Raw genomic sequence first — 17,733 nt, forward strand, 5'->3', positions numbered from 1 at the left:
AGATGCATAAAGAGATTATGACAGGTAATCCTTGCTGATTATGCCATACCACTGTTTGTTCAGCATTCACAACACAAACACAGTCGCAGCGACGGAAAACCACAGTCACCCGTTTGTGGAGGTACATGTGATGTATGGAAAGAAAGAATACCAATTAAAATGTAAGAAACAAGTCAGCATATAATGTATATTTTGTTACATGTCTCACCACTCCGCTCTCCCAGATGGTCATCAATTCAAAATGTCTAGGGCTCAGCTCCTTCCCCCTTTACACATTACGCCCCAGATTCGGGCTTTCTCAGTAGGCCCATTTATCCAGCAATTATATTGTGTTCACATGGGTGAACTCTTTTTCGTTTTATGCACAGTGCCTACCTATTTATTATTAGTTCACAAAATAGGTCACCTGTGAGGAAACTATATACTCTCCCATCGGCCCGGTTAATCATATCTCCGCTTCCCAGCTGTTTCAAGTATTCAACCGTTAGATGAGTTGAATAATTTGGTATTCCATTAAAAGTGATTGTTTACTTAGATTCACCTAATTTACTAAGCAAAATTCACTTTGAAAGGTGAACATAATCTACACTTTTGGTAAATCCATTCCAATTACACTTCTGCAAAGAAACCAATCAGCTTCTAACCTCAGTTTGTTCAATTAAGCTTTGGCAATAAAACCTGGAAGCTGATTGGTTTCTATGCAGAAGTGAGCCTGATTTTGCACTCTCCAGTTTTAGTAAATAAACCCCAGTGTTTCAGTGATTAAACTGAGCTCTTGAACAGCCGAAAGTGAAACTGTTGATTCAACTGTGCCAGCAGAGAACTTTCTAGATCTGAGTCACTAACACTTTAATGTTACTACTGCAGGCTGACAAACACACACATTCCAAGGACAATGGAAGAGAACCTATGAATGCTTTTGGATTCCTCTTTAAGGCTCTGTTCACACCAATGCGTTTTTTTAGTGCTTTTGCAGAAATGCACTACAGTCCATTTAACATGGAGTGTATGGAACATGTTCACATCTATGCTTTTTTGAGCTGCTGTGTTTTTGGAAAGGGTCAAGAACTTTTTAAAAAGCAAAAAGCAGCGTTTTTACTACACTAGAGTTCAATGGTGAAGCTGCTGAAATCCATGGTAGTGCATTTTTGCTGCGTTTTGCATTTTTATTCTGCCCAGCAACAAAAACCTCAACTTTAACAAAGTGGTGAGTCTCCCTTCTCCTCGGGGTCTTCCCTGGACAGGGCAATGGGAGATATTCTTAATTATCAGACCAATCTCCAGAGTTCCTCCATACCCAGTATTCTGCCCCCCAAGCCTGAATACTCTGGTGACCTCATTATACTGGCATGCTTTTCCACCCTACTGGAACAGGGGCTGGAAAAGCAAGTAGGAAGATTACTGAGGATTTAAAATAGGAGTTCAAGGATTTGGGAACCAGAATTAAAGTATTACAAAACCCAGGATCCTGCTTCACTTTATCTGGTCTCCAGAAGTACACAGAACATGGAAATGCAATTATTTCAGTAAATATAAACTGCTAAATACCTTTTCTCATCAGCATTTAGAGCAGTCTTGTGACTTCTATCAGTGTTCAGCAGAGCACTAGTTAAAGATAGTAGGAGGAGGCTTCTTTCTGCTTTAGAAGGATGCAGAACCCCTGACATCTGTCTGGACAGTGCTGATAGGCCCTGTGCTGATCACATGCGCTCTCCCAAGAAAAAAAAAAACCTCTTTAGCAATACACACCAAATTGAGCATGTGCAGAGTGTCTCCACACGATATGTCTTATCAGGAGATAAGAGGGGGGACTGGAAGAAGGGGAGGCCCAGAGAAGACAGGATCAAACAGCATTTTAACACAATGCAGAGAATTAACCCCTTAGGTTCCACAGTAAGTATATCTAGTGTGCTTTTCTGCATATACAGATTGATTTTACTGTTGTCGGTTTAGTAGCACTTTAATACCATTGAGAATAAGCTTGACGTGACAGTGGGCAGGATGAATCAAAACACGATATAAAAAGAGGTGCAGCGCTAATAATATAAAATCAACTAAAAGGCATATGTATTCAAATGCAAAGTTCATAAATAAAAACAGTTCAAAGTGACTCTAGTGATGTTTAGGTGCTTGTTTTCCTGGAAACCAGTGTCTCTGCAATAGTAGTGTGAGTAATGCGCACTCACCGGACGCGCATACAAAAGGCTCCTGTAAATATTACTCCAGAAGTCATCCAGGAAAGTCAGGAACAAAGATGTCTTCCCTCTTAGGGATGGATGGTCATCAGACAGGATCCTTGGGGCTTTAATGATGATCCACGTCAATCAGAGTACCCCTTAAGGGGTTAAGCGGGTGTTGCTCCCTGGATGAGAGATTCCCTCTCTGGATTGGGAATGGATCTCGTCCTATGGCAGGGTGTCTAGAAATTAAAACTCCCCCGGGGAGTTAAACAAGGACATGCCCATAGTGTAGTAGGTTGATAAGCAAATTTATTAGAGATAAGTAAAACCGATGCATCAGATAGTGGTAACAAACATGAGAGATACACAGGACTAACCGTCCACAATCAAAAATGGCGGAGCTCCACATTGCTCTGGTGGCGTAACGTCATGGCGTAATGTGGCTCCTCCTAACGCATTTTGTGCGCACGCACGTCTTCAGAGGGGAACGCCAATTAAACCATGTCGTCCGCCGCTCGCTTATATAAGGACTGGCGCATGCATATTAAGCAGTCACCAGTTTGGAGAAGGTCAGTACCCAGTGTGTACGCGCGAGAGCGGGCACCATTTTTCCATGGTTTTTATCATGTGTCATATGCAATCAATACAGTGTTATGATCGGTTTGCAAAAGTTTAGTAAGTATTAACTTACTAAAAACTATGTGATAGTGGAAAAATTAACTGATTATGATTGCTGAAATAAATTAATAATCATAAATACATGACTGTAAATTTATAAAAATGACCAACATCATGGAAAAACGGGGATAAGACCTATTGCAATATTAAAGTATAAAACAATAAAAATCACGTAAATAATAGTTAAAATAAGCTCAAAACGAGCAATTAACCATCTAAATGGAATAGACAAATAAAAAGATAATAATATATATAAAATTCAATATAGAATCAAATAGCTATGAAAAATACATAACTGCATAAAACGAAGAAAAACCTCTAATATAACAATTCCGCATAATGTATAAACTAATCCACATCAAAAAACGTCATAAAAAACATATAAATAATATAGAATAGAATAGACAAAAATGGGGTATAGAAATCTAAAAACTCCATAAAAACCATAATAAGTGATTAAAACATAGAATATGACTAAAAAGGACTAAAAATGTCAGCTATTCTCAATAAAGCAGTTTATAGCAACTTCAATATTGTGGCCGTTGGGGTGCAAAGTGCGTAACTCGTGAATCCACCTCATTTCAAGTTGATATTATTATTATTATTATACAGGATTTATATAGCGCCAACAGTTTGCTCAGCACTTTACAATATAACGGGAGACAATACAGCAACAAATACAGTTCAATACAAGAGGGTTAGGAGGGCCCTGCTCCTTGGAGTTTACAATCTAGGAGGGAGGGCTTTAATATGATGTCCATCAACATGGGAAATTATTATTATTATTATACAGTATTTATAAAGCGCCAACAGTTTGCTCAGCGCTGTACATTGTAAAGGGAGACAGAACAATAACAATACAAAGGACCTTTGAGAACGTGCTTTCGCACGAAACATGTCAGGAAGCTGCCCTCAGTGACATATCCACGTGGCTTTCCCTACATGGCCAGCGGCCATCTTTATTACTGATTACTGCACATGTGAGTGTATTTCTCTTTGCATTCTGTTATTCTTCATCATTGATTAAAGCAATTTTGCACTATGGAAATCTTTGTGCTTGGGCTCATTTTGTTATGAGCCCTCCCTTTCAAGGATACCATTGATTACAGCTTTAAGCGTTGGCTCCCCCTGGTGTTTATTGATTGCACTCCAGTTATCTGGAAGTCCCAATGGTGTGCTGTAATTCCTGTTGATGCCCACCAGATGATCCTGAGTTACAGATGCCTAGACGCAGATGACCAGGAGTTGGTCTAAACACTCAAATGCGCTATCTGGTTAGTGCAATCTACATTTACTCACCATACCACCGAAGTCACCGCTGCCAACTAATGATTTATTATTGACTGTCACTTCACGACATACACCTGTATGAATCTGCTTTTGTGCTGCTTATTATCATATTTATATATATACGGTACTTACTACATAATTTTGGGTTATCCACCCCAGAGACAATGATGTTTTTCTGATACACCACTAGTGTCACCCTGACATTTTTTACTACTGTGTTACGAATCTTTTTTACAGGTTCCTATCTAACTGTCTGGATACAGCCTACCGCTGCTCAGACACAGGGGCCCTGATTTACTAATGTGCCTAGGCTAACGTCTGTGGGCTAATGTCTACTTTTAGATGGCAAAGACATTTACTAAAGAAAGCGTCAACAAGTAGATACGAAATCGAATTTACTAACCAGGCACAATCCAGGAATCAGTCTAGGAAAGCAGACTTCCTAAGAAGCACGTCTAGCACAACGAAAAATCACTGCAGAGACATGTTCACATTGAAATTTGCTTTCACAAATATCGGAACTTCACTTTAAACAATATCTTACATTTCCAAAAAATTTTTAAATGTGTAAAAAATATTTTTTCAAAGGAATTCATGACAGTCAAGAACTAGACGCTTTTCCAGTGTCTATGCACGGATATAAATGCGCATGTGCAGAACACATTTTAGCTGTCTGCCGTGGGCGCTTTCTTTTTAGACGCTGTTTAACCTCCTTAGCGGTAATCCCGAGTGTAGCTCGGGGTAAAATTTCTATACCAAGAGCAGTAACCCCGAGCTACACTTGGGCTTACCATGCGGCGTTGCTCTGGGGGTCCCTGCAGCACTTACCTTGTCCTTCGCTCCCGCGATGTGTCCCCTGCAGCGTCCCTGGCCATCTCCTCCGGCCGATGCCGGCATCCGGCTTCTGTGTTCCGGTCCCTGTGACGTCGGGACGTATGGGCGGGAAATTTGAAATTTTTAAAAAATTTCATTTTTGCTGTCATTGCTGTTTCAATGCATTTCACATATATTTTGTCCCTACTGCTTTGTTCTGTGCCCTGCCTGCATTTTGTATGTTCTTTCTGCCTGGAAACTTAGAAAAGTCCATGGCGTCCAAAAAGCGTCCCTTTACGTCAAAAGCGGTTTTAGAACAACGATAGTAAATCAGAACCACTTGCAGAATTGAGTGATAATGATTCGTGGGGAAATTCGTCATCAGACACTGAAAACGATTTTGCGACTTTGCTCAGCGATGTGCGAATTTGCCTCTGTATTTCAAATTTCAGTGTTTTTGGTTTGATTATATTATTGAATTAAATTTATTATTATATTATTATTATTTTTTATGATTATTTATTAAATTATAATTTATGATTTTGTGTTTCAAATTTTATCATATCCGGAATGTTTACTAGACTCTTGTTCGTACAGATTTCAGTGAGTTATTCCTAAAAATTACAGCCTACAATAAAAAACTACATATTTCCATGCAAAAAAATGGTACCGCTTTCAGCACAAAAAATCGGAAAGAATCATACCGCCAAGGAGGTTAATAGTAAATTTCAGTGTGGAGTCCTCTGACAGACAGCACTCGATCGCGTCTATTGTGTTTAACAAACAGTACTAATTGTAGCTAGGCATATCTTTATGTATTCTAATTTGATTTCCTTAGTTCTATTGATTCTGTTTTTGTTTCTTATCCTTTATAATTATTTCTGTAATGGTTTTACATATTTTGAAGGTCTAGATAATATATATTTTGACAGCTGAATCTAAAAATAAAGGTTGGCAATTAAAAAAAATAAAAAAAAAAACGGCATGGGGTTCCCTTCGGGTCTGGTATGGATCTTAAGGGGTAACCCCCCTCAAAAATAAAAAAGAATGGCGTGGGGTCCCACCCAAAATCCATACCAGACCCTTATCCGAGCATGCAGCCCGGCAGGTCAGGAAAAGGGGGGGGGGGGTTGAGCGCACCCCCCCTCTTGAGTCATACCAGGCCACATGCCCTCAACATGGGGGGGTGCTTTGGGGCAGGGGAGCCCACCCAAAGCACCTTGTCCCCATGTTGATGGGAACAAGGGCCTCTTCCTCACAACCCTGGCCGGTGGTTGTGGGGGTCTGCGGGCGGGGGGCTTATCAGAATCTGGAAGCCCCCTTTAACAAAGGGGCCCCCAGATCCCGGCCCCCCCTCCTACGTGAATGAGTATGACCTTCGAAATATGTAAAAGCATTACAGAAATAATTATAAAGGATAAGAAACAAAAACAGGGGGGGGCGTGTCCAAGATGGCGACCGGACAAGTCGCGTGATACGGAGCTCTGGCGGTGGCTCGAGCAATCCGCTGCCATCCAGGTGGCAGCGGACTTGGAGAGACAGAAGGAGGCACCGCGGCACGAGCGGGATCGCAGTGGAGGTGAGCCGGGTGACTATCGCCCCCCTCCGCGGCAGCGATCCACTGCGGCCTAGAGCAGCCTGCTGAAGCCGCGGCCATGGCTAACAGCATTCCCGCCCGGGAGATGGGTGTCAACGGTTGGAGGCGGTGGGGGCTCCTGTGGACCAGAGATCCCCTCCCCAAAACAGCGGGCAATCCACCTCCCCCCGGCCTATTGAACCCCCCCCAGTCAGACCAGGGGATACAGCCTGAAATAAAGGCCTTGAAGAGCCCACACTGCCTTAGGCCTCACGGAGCCACCAGGGGGCCAGGTAACTCAGCAGCAATTAGAGCCTCAAAGTACCCACGTTGCCATAGGCCTCTTTGAACCACCAGAGGGCCCACAAAATCTTCTGTACCTGGGGAATATGGAAAGGCCCCTTGCATTCAACCTGAGGGCCCCAAAAATTAATAATCTACGTGGCCTGTACAGATACAGAGCTGACCTCCACAGGCAATTTTAGGATTTCATTGTGACCCTCGATAGTCGTATGGATCAACACATAAGTTTATAAGCACGGAGGGGCCCAGCCTGGGTCCAGAAAACATGGTGACTTAGTTACAGGAGCCCTGACACAAGGAGGTGAAAGTTTCTATACTATCAAGGAGAGACGCCGCTGCTATGGGAAAAACAGATAGGAGACCTGCTACCCCACGTTCCAGATCCCCCCGTCGGCCAGACGGCCCCGCAAATCGCAGCATTCCGGAGTTATTCCGATCTCAGATGCCAGATCACGCTGAGGCTTCCGCCCCTGCTTCTCCTACACAGTCGCGTCACAAGCCGCTTCACTCTCAAAGCAGGAACCCAGCCACAACAAACGTATCATGTCATCTTGACACCCATCCCCTCACTATAGAGGATTTGAAAGCGGTTGCATCAGATGTTAAAGAGACCCTCTCTGCTGCGATAGCAGATTTACATATCGATATGCAGGCGGTGGCCCAAAGGCTTGAAGCGGTGGAGGATAAAGTTATCACACAAGACCTTGCCATTCACGATATACGCTCACTAGTAGATATGCATACTATGCATCTAAGAGAGCTGGAGCACCACATTGAAGACCTAGACAACAGGGGGCAACGTCATAACTTAAGGGTATGCGGCATCCCTAAAACAATTGAATCCAGTCAACTCAACCAAACACTCTTAACCATTTTCAATGAACTGCTGGAAAGGCCGCAAGAGTCTCCTATTGAGTTCGAGCGCCTCCATAGGGCGCTGAGCCCTAGAGGTAGAGAGTCTGATTCCCCAAGAGATATAATTTGTTTCTTAGTCGATTTCCATCGTAAAGAAGAAATTTTACGTAGAGCAAGGGAGCGCAGTCGTGTGCTCTTTAATTGAGCAGACGTTAAATTTTTTTGAGATCTATCGCATCTCACCCTGCAACGTAGAAAGGAATTACGCCCTCTATTGGACCTACTACGCTCAAGGGGAATAGCCTACCGCTGGAGATTCCCATTTGGCCTCTCAGCAACACACATGGGGAGATCAGCACTCCTGAGATTTCCAGAAGACATAGCTTCATTTTGCGAGACCCTCGACATTCCTAAAGTGGACTTACCCAATGGGGCAGGCGACTCCCACATCACAGCCCAGGAAGAAGAAGAACCAATGGAGGCATACTCTACTGGTTATCTTGGAGGAACAAGGCGACTTAAACTGCCCCTCCACACCTCGTCTTCACCTGCAAGCAGACGGCTCAACATTGGGGACAATACTCCAACCTCTCCAGCGCAACGTAAGGCACGTCATGAATTACACTTTTCCATTTCCCCCTCTCCCCATCACAGCATTACCGCTTTCTCCATTTATTGGCTATTCTTGCAAACACAAATGCTCCTGCGCTTGGGGATGGACTCGATGCAGGCTACAACCACATAAGGAATGTCCTGGAACATGCACACCTTGCTGTCCTCAAATAGGTGTGAGCAATTGTGGAACCTGCAAATACATGTGCCACAGAAAGAAAGAGGTGGCTGGCACCAATGGCCGTACATATAAGATTAAGCAGTTCATCAATTGTGGTACTTCTTTTGTGATCTATGGGTTCATCTGCCCCTGTGGCCTCCTATATGTTGGCCGAACCATGTGTCCCTTGAGGGTCAGGTTTGGCGAACACAAATGTAACATCATTAATTACAAGGAGAGCAATAAAGGCAAATACAAATATTCCGTACCACGGCACTTTCGGGAGGCACACAGTGGTGATCCATCGGGCATGAAAGTATTTGGGATTGAATCCATCACAGGAGATTCAGATGGTGGAAGAAAATTCCAGAGACTATGTAAGAGGGAGACCTATTGGATCTTCACTCTGGGTTCCCTCTCACCCACTGGGCTTAATGAAGATCTTGAGATACATGGGGTCATCCACTGACCCCCCGTTATACATAGGTACCTTCTGCTGAGCTGCACATGTTCCCTAGAGTCCTACTCTCATCCTCTTTGTCTCTCTCCCAAACCCCCTCCCCTCTTTTTTTTTTCTCTCCCCCCCCTCTTTAGTGCTAGTTCCATCATTTCCCTTGTGACCTATAGTGGGTACACCATCCACTATAGATGTATGCTTTAGATATATTCATTTTCATCAGCTATGATTACTATAGTATCATCAGTATAGCTACCATTACCCTGCATCCTTACACATTAGGTTGCTCACTTCATATTTATTGTGTCACCCTTAGGCGCATGCGTATGACCGCATTTCCATGCGCTTGTGTCTATGGGTCATTCATTGGTCACCCATTTTTTCATTCAGTTTCCATATGTGTGTGGGTTTATGTATGTATGTATATACATGTTTTTTTACTAAAAAGGCGTTGCTCATGTGGACGTGTTACACACACATGTGCGCACGCATGTTGTCCAGTGAGCTCTCTTCGAGCACTGCTTTCTCATCCTGCAAGTGTTTGTTCCATAACACCTTTGACATTTTTATATAATTCTTATATATAACACACATATACATCTTTTATATAATTATTAATTTTTATTATTATTATTAATTTTTTTTTCTTTAATTTCCGATATATTTATATTTCTTATGCTTCCATGTTTATGCATACACACGTATACCATACACTATACCAATTTTACCAGATATTATACTGTATTGTAACAATACTTATTTAATTTTATTTTATTTAAACTTTGTGAACCATATTAAGAAGTTTTTTGTAACGTTCTATATCAACATTTATGTTTTACTAGTGATTTATCTCCTTTGTTCTTGTATGTAGTATCGCATATGCATATCCATCCATGGTGCACTACATTGCCACACATGCCTACGTTTCATCATATGACTATACTAGAATGATAAGCACACACCCTGTAGGCTGCATTTCTATGAATTAATAAGTGTCTCTGCTGGGTTTCAGATCTACTCTCTATACTAAATCCATGTCCCATGGTTGTCTATGGCAAGCAGAGCACTAGGCAGCTTCGTAGCGTTGCTCATCCATCCATTTATTTAAAGGTGAGCAGTGCAGTGCATCACCAGGGAAGGATTTTTATTTTATATATATGTGTAACTTTCCACTTATTTATTTTTCACTGTGCACACTTCTTATGGTTCATATGATTTTATGATTGTCACTAGTTTCAATGGTTTTATTTATACACATATATATTTATATATATTTTTATAGACCTTTCGTGTTTACTTACACTATGTCAATTGCCCCTGTGACTCCTCCACCTGCACAGGGGAGTGTCCAGGATGGCCCATGTGACCTTTGGTTTAACTAGTAGTGAGCATATAAAAGAGGGAGCAGACATTTGGTCAGTTGGCTCTGAGGAAGAGGCAAGTCCTCGAAACGTGTCAGCCTTTTGGATGTCTATACTCCCTATTATGGACTGTTACTCAGCGCGGTGTTGACCCAGCTGTTCTTTATGATGTGCCTTGACTATATTTTCGTTTGTGAGTACAACACATACTTTATTTTTTATTAAACATTTTTTATGGTAATGCACTAGGCCTGTGCGCCCTCTGTTTTTTCTTTCCTCATTGGCTATTCTTGCCCCTGACCTATTATCGCAAAGGCTGCTTCTCCAATTCCTGGTTCAGTTTCACCCCCGAAGGTAATCTTATCCACTTGGAGTCAAGGTGCCAGTGTAGGTGTATTATAATAGTCTGTCCTTACTCTCAGATACAATATCTACTCTTTATGTGTGTATGCTGATTTTAACTGTGGACGTCGGGATTGTAGTGGCTCTTGCTTTTTACAGGCTACATGAAGGCGATGTCCACAGAAACGTAGTCAATACACCCATCGACTTCGAAGTCTGTGGATTCGGTAAATAATGACCTCTCGCACCAGGCTGTTGGCCTCGGCTGAGACTGGAGCGTGGTGCGATTTTGCGATCCACTGCTAAAGATTGCTTATCCTCCTTGTTTTATGTATGCATCACTGAATTTTAACAAATTGTGCTGTCTGGTCCCCCATATGGGACAGGTCATGCAATTGTGATCTTCTGTTTATATCAGTGTAGGGAACTGTTATTTTATACACTAGTTGTGGTATGTTTACATTCATATACAGCCACTACCATAGAGGTCCCATTACAGACAAGTCCCTAGGTGTGCTTCCTGCCCCTACAAGGAGGTCAAGAAACCCCAGGATGTTATATAGTTGTTTTCCAGGAAGTATCAGGCAGAGGGTACCAGCCTGCCATGTGCTATGTATCTGGGGAGAACTGTATGGGGATTCTGTGAGTAATGATCCAGATTAACAAGGCTGCTATCTATTTAGTTGTTACTGAAGCAGATTAGGTCTGCCTCTGTTATATTTCAACTTCTGTATAGGAACCCTAATATCTCTGTAAGAGAGAGATTTGTGGTTCATTATCATTATTCTATTTACACACTGCAGAATCCTTATAGTTGTCTATATATATATATAGATCAGTGTTTTCACCTGCATAAGACTGTCAGGTGAACTTTTTGTTAATTGCAGTGTATCTTTGCAGCCTCTTTGCGTAAAGCCATAACATCCTTATTGGTCTGGATCTCCTTTTAGCTAGGATTAGCATAGGGAGCGTTGGATAGATTAGGCTAGAGGTAGGTTAGGCATCCGACGGCCACTTAGACAGATAGAGGCCCGGTTGCAGTGACAGCCCAGTTTAGGGATAGGGACTAAGAGTAAGGATAGATAGGGCATTTTATCCTTTTAGGTGATGCATCGCTGATCTTCAGACAAGCAGTGCAATCATCCGCATGTTACTTGGACGCCATCACAGCATCTAAAGTGGAAGCGTGCATCTTATGGACTCTCACCTCTCCAGGGGCCCCTGCAACCGGACTGCGCTATAACCCATGGTTGGAGGTATTCTGTTTACTACATGCACATATACCCGGGTATAATTGCAGCCTCCCAATTTATGCTAAATTGTAATTCCTGAATATTATTCTTATGCATCCTGTTTTATGTGGCTGCTTTATATAAACTTTGCATTAATCTCATACAGGTGTGGTGACATGTTTTCATGTTAGAAATATAAGCTGGGTGCATTAATACTGCTATGTATAGTTACGTTAAGTTGTCTACCTGCTACATTCCTAGAAAGGGGTGAGTCTCCTCAATTGCAGGATCCCTATTCTAGGTGGAGGCACTGCCATTTGTATTATCACAACCCCCTCTTCCATATAGCGAAGGCTCAGGATTGCCTACTCATATACAGGTTAGCGCCATAGCTTGTTTGGTGTGGGCCATTTCACATAACCCCCCCCAAAACAGGGCTACATTTGGAGGCACTGCTGAGATCAAAGTGGGTTTAATAGTCAGTCATGGAGGAGCAACACGAAGAAAAGTGGCGCCCTCAACCTACTCATAGAAGGAGGTACCTTCCCTCTGTCCCACAAAACGTCAGTGTAAAAGAAGAAAAAATGCCAGTTAACTATTCTTATCAGGAAGATGTCAATATTTCACAATCTAGTGAGAATCCTGATGGCACTTTAAATCAACTGACTGAGATGCTAGCACAAGGGTTACAGGCGGCACATTATAGAAAGCTAAAAGTGTTCTCTGGTAATGTTCCTGTACCACAAGGAGAAGAAGCTTTCGAAGTTTGGAAAGAGCACACCCTTCAATGCTTGAAAGAACGGTCCTGCTCAGAGGAAGGCAAGCGTCAGCGTGTTATGGAAAGTCTGCGATCTCCAGCAGCAGAACTAATCCGCTTGTATCGAGATTCCCATGAAGGGGTAAGTGCAACAGACTATATACAAGTACTGTCTGACCATTTTGAACCATACTATGACCCTGAACAGATGGTTGCTGACTATCGTATGACCCGTCAGAAAGAAGGAGAGAGTGTTTCCACTTTTATTAATCGATTGCAGTTACTGCTGTCACGTCTGGTGTATCACACTGCTATACACCCTGATGCAGTGAATTCAATGAGAACTAGTCAATTAGTACGGGGGTTGTTACCTCATCATCCTCTCGCACAGCTCCTCAAAGTGAAGTTATCTGATGATGATCTTCCTCTTCATGGACTAATGAAGTTAGTGAAGAAATTGGAAGCTGACATTCAGTTTAGCACCCCTAAGAAAGTGAAACAACCTTTTAAAGAGGACCTCCCTTCTCGTCCTGTTCAAAATGATCAACCTGAATTCACTTGGTCCAAGTCTTCCATTAACAAGCCCGTTGCATTACACAGAGGGAGAGACTCTAGAAAGTGCTTCAGGTGTGGTCAGACGGGCCATTCAGCTAGACAATGTCATGACGATTATGAGGGAATGGTGCAAAGTGTTTCATTCCCTGTACAAAAGCACAAAGGACGACTGAAATATTCAAAGTCAGGATCAAAACAGCCTATCATAGGCTCCAAGTCCATTGTTAACTTTACTGTCAACGGACTTAAAACTTCAGCTTTGTTTGACACTGGGTCACAAGTTACCCTTATCTATCGTTCCTTCTATCAGAAGCATTTGAGCAACACACCACTTCAATCTACTGGACAGATGAAGTTGTGGGGGTTGAACTCTAAGTCATACCCTGTTGATGGAAGCCTGCGCATAATTGTTACTGTACCTGGTTTAGAGGACAAAGGTGTTCCTCCCATGGAGATCACTGCACTTGTGTGTCCCGACACTGGGGACTCCAATGCTGCTCCTGTGATATTAGGTACTAATTGTAAAGCAGTACACTGTGCTTTTCAGAAGTTTCTTTAAGGAGGTCGAACTGCTTCTTTTGATCAAATTGAACTGTCTTCTGATCTTAAAGAGCTTTGTAATGTCCTCTCTGTTGGCTATCAACACGGAGTGGTGTATCACATCGGTAGGCATGCAGTGGAAATTCCTCCAGGGGGAGAGAGAATACTAAGGGTTGCTTCCAGCATTGCTCCTGAGCTACTTGGAGATGGCAGTTACGTCCTTATGGAAACACCTGAAGAGATGATCAACAAAGAGGGGTGGAAGGTGATTCCTGAAAGGAAAGACTGGAGGGCCAGAGTGGACCTATCTACAGTTGTGACTGTGAGAAACTGTTCACCTTACCCCGTTGTAATTGATCCTTACCAAAAGGTAGCCCATTGCTATCCTGTGTTTGGTGTTAACCCCTATGCTGAAGTGTGCAAAGTGCAAGTTGAAGATACCGCTCCTACTGTTGAATTTGATATGACTGATCCAAACTTATCAGAGCTTTGGGTTCACAGATTGACACAGCAGTTATCAGGATTACCAGAAGTATTTTCTATGGATGAAATGGATGTAGGCTGTGCCAAAAGTGCTCAACACACTTTCAGGCTAACAGATGCCACTCCCTTCCGGGAAAGGCCCAGAAGGATAGCTCCAAAGGATGTTGATGAGCTCAGACAGACCTTACAACAGATGAAAGATCAGGGGATCATTGCGGATAGTAAAAGTCCCTATGCTTCACCTATTGTTGTGGTAAGAAAGAAGTGTGGATCTATTCGCCTATGTGTGGACTATCGAACCCTGAATCGAAGGACAATACCTGATCAGTATACACTACCCAGGATAGAAGAGGCTTTGGAAGCTCTGAATGGAAATCAGTGGTTCACAGTTCTTGATTTGCTGTCAGGGTACTATCAGGTTCCAATGGCTCCTGAAGACCAAGAGAAAACAGCCTTCATATGTCCTTTTGGGCTTCTATCAGTTTACCCGCATGCCACAAGGCATAAGGGGTGCACCAGCAACATTTCAAAGATTAATGGAACGCGTTTTGGGTGATTTAGTGCCACGAGAGTGTCTTGTGTACCTCGATGACATTATTGTATTTGGAGCTTCATTGGAGGAACATGAAGAACGTCTCATGCGAGTTTTGCATCGTCTAAAGGAGGAAGGGCTGAAGTTGTCTGCAGACAAGTGTAAGTTCTGCCGTTCATCTGTTACCTATGTAGGCCACATTGTTTCTGCTGAAGGAGTGGCCACAGATCCTGCCAAAGTTGAAGCAGTTGTGAATTGGCCACAACCTCAGAATATCACAGAGTTACGTTCATTCCTTGGATTCTGTGGTTATTACCGCAGATTTGTAGAAGGATATTCCAAAGTGGCCAAGTTCCTACATGACTTGTTGAAGACTGATTCGAGCGGTCAAGAAAAACAGAAGAAATCCACCAAAAATCCTTTTGGCGATAAGTGGACTTCAGCCTGTGAGGATGCGTTCATTCAGTTAAAGAAGAAGTTAACAGAGGCACCCGTTCTGGCCTATGCTAATGCTCGAAAGCCGTATGTTCTCCATGTAGATTCTAGCTTTGAAGGACTGGGTGGAGTGTTGCACCAGGAGTATCCAGCTGGGTTGCGACCCGTTGCCTTCATCAGTCGAAGCCTCACAGTTAGCGAGCACAATTACCCAGTTCACAAGTTGGAATTCTTAGCTCTCAAATGGGCTATTGTCGATAAGTTACATGATTATCTTTATGGAGCAGCTTTCAAAGTAAGAACGGATAACAATCCTTTGACATATGTCTTAACCACAGCAAAACTAGATGCCACTGGACATCGCTGGTTGGCTACTCTATCAAATTATCAATTCACCTTGAAATACAAACCTGGTCCAAAGAACATTGGTGCAGATGCGTTATCCAGATGCCCTGGGTTAATGGCTGTCTCTGAAGACAATGAATGGGAGGAAGTCCCTGGACCTGGTGTTGGAGCACTATGTTCTATGGCTGCAGTAGTGGACGATAACGTGGCTTTCTCAGAGATGCGGCTCATAGACTCCATAGGAAGTGGACCTGATGCTGTACCAGACATGTTTGCTTACCCAGCAGCCCTAGGCTCATTTGAAAACTGTTCTATATCTCCTCAGCGGATGATTAAGAGTCAAAAGGCTGACCCTTTGATTGGACCTATATATAGAGCAGTTAGTGTTAATGATCCAGAGATATTGAAGAAAACCTTGCCTGCTGAATGTAGCTCATTTCTGAGAGACTGGGATAAATTCAGGATTGAAAAGGGCCTACTCTACCGTGTGACTCTGGATCATGACCACCCAGGGAGACGTCAACTGGTTCTCCCTTATTGTTTTCAAAAGATGGTTTTCAGAAGTCTACATGATCATCATGGTCATTTGGGGCCTGAGAAGACCTATGGCTTGATTCAGGACCGCTTTTATTGGCTCAGAATGAGAGAAACTGTGACTAGCCTTTGTTGAAGGTGCCTCCGTTGTCTGAGACGAAAAACCCTCCCAGTTCGAGCTGCCCCAATGGGACATTTACAGAGTTCAGGCCCCATGGATTTGGTCTGTATCGATTTTCTATGCATTGACAATGATTCAAGAGGAATTGGGAACGTGTTGGTAGTGACTGATCACTACACCCGGTATGCACAAGCTTTTCCTACCAAGGATCAAAAGGCAGTGTCAGTCGCCAGAGTGCTTTGGGAGAAGTATTTCATCCACTATGGTTTACCCCACAGATTGCATTCGGATCAGGGAAGAGACTTTGAGAGCAGACTAGTTAAGGAATTACTTCAACTGCTCAACATCCATAAAAGCCGGACTACCCCTTATCACCCTGAAGGTGATGCTCTCCCTGAGAGATTTAACAGAACTTTGCTTGATATGTTAGGTACTCTACAGGTTGATGATAAACGTACTTGGAGTCGTAAAGTTGAAGCCATGGTTCATGCTTACAATAGCACAAGGCATGAGACTACGGGATTCTCCCCTTATTTCTTAATGTTTGGAAGGGAGCCTAGACTGCCAATAGACCTCTTGCTAGGGGTCTCCACTGATGGTGTCGATCATCAAAGTCACTATCAGTATGTAGCTCGTCTGAAAGATACCCTTAAGTCAGCTTATCGTTTGGCTGAAGAAAATGCTGCCAAGATAAATGAAGGGAACAAAAGGAGGTTTGATCGACGTGTGAGATACAGAGAATTGAAACCTGGTGACCAGGTACTGCTTAGAAACGTGAACCCTTCTGGGAAGCATAAATTAGCTGACCGATGGAGGAATGAGATTTTTACAGTGGTGAGCAAATTACCTGGAATTCCTGTGTACAAAATAAAGGGACCAGAAGGTAGAGTAAAAGCTTGGCATCGAAACCATTTGCTCCCTATTCCTCAAGTCACTGATGATGATGACTCAGAAGATACTGTGGGAAGGGACTCCCCACAACCTCAGGCTAACATTACAACTGACCCTCCTGACTCTAATGAGAGTGACTGGACTGTAGTTCATGAGATTCAGAGCCCAACAGCTTCTCCTCTTCCAAGAGAGTCACTGAACCCTAGATCTCCAGAGTTTGTGCCTGAGTCAGTGAGTACGCCTAACCAAGGATCTAGTTCTACTCCACAATCAGTGCCATCTCTTCCCATGACACAAAGCCCTCATTCAGTACCTGAAAATCAGGGATTACCTCATAGGGAAGTGCGTAGAGGAGGAAGGGTTAGACATCCACCACCTGTTTTGACTTATGATACTTTGGGAGATCCCAGCATCATTCCTCAGCCCCATCTATACCATGCCTGGGTAGGGGCAGTATCTGATCTGGTCAATATGCTACCTGTATTTGCATCACCTGGCATGCATTTATACTAATCTGTTGTTTTCTTTAGCAAACCTTTGTAATGGAGAGAGGACAACGTTGTGTATTTGAAATTGAATTTCATTATTGTATATAATTTGAGCTTCCTTTGACGGGACGTAAAGGTTTCACCAGGGGGAGAGTGTAGGGAACTGTTATTTTATACACTAGTTGTGGTATGT

The sequence above is a fragment of the Staurois parvus genome, unplaced genomic scaffold (genome assembly GCF_062004578.1).
Source record: "Staurois parvus isolate SC_StPar_1 unplaced genomic scaffold, SC_StPar_1.0 ptg000977l, whole genome shotgun sequence".
In the NCBI taxonomy this organism is placed as follows: domain Eukaryota; kingdom Metazoa; phylum Chordata; class Amphibia; order Anura; family Ranidae; genus Staurois; species Staurois parvus.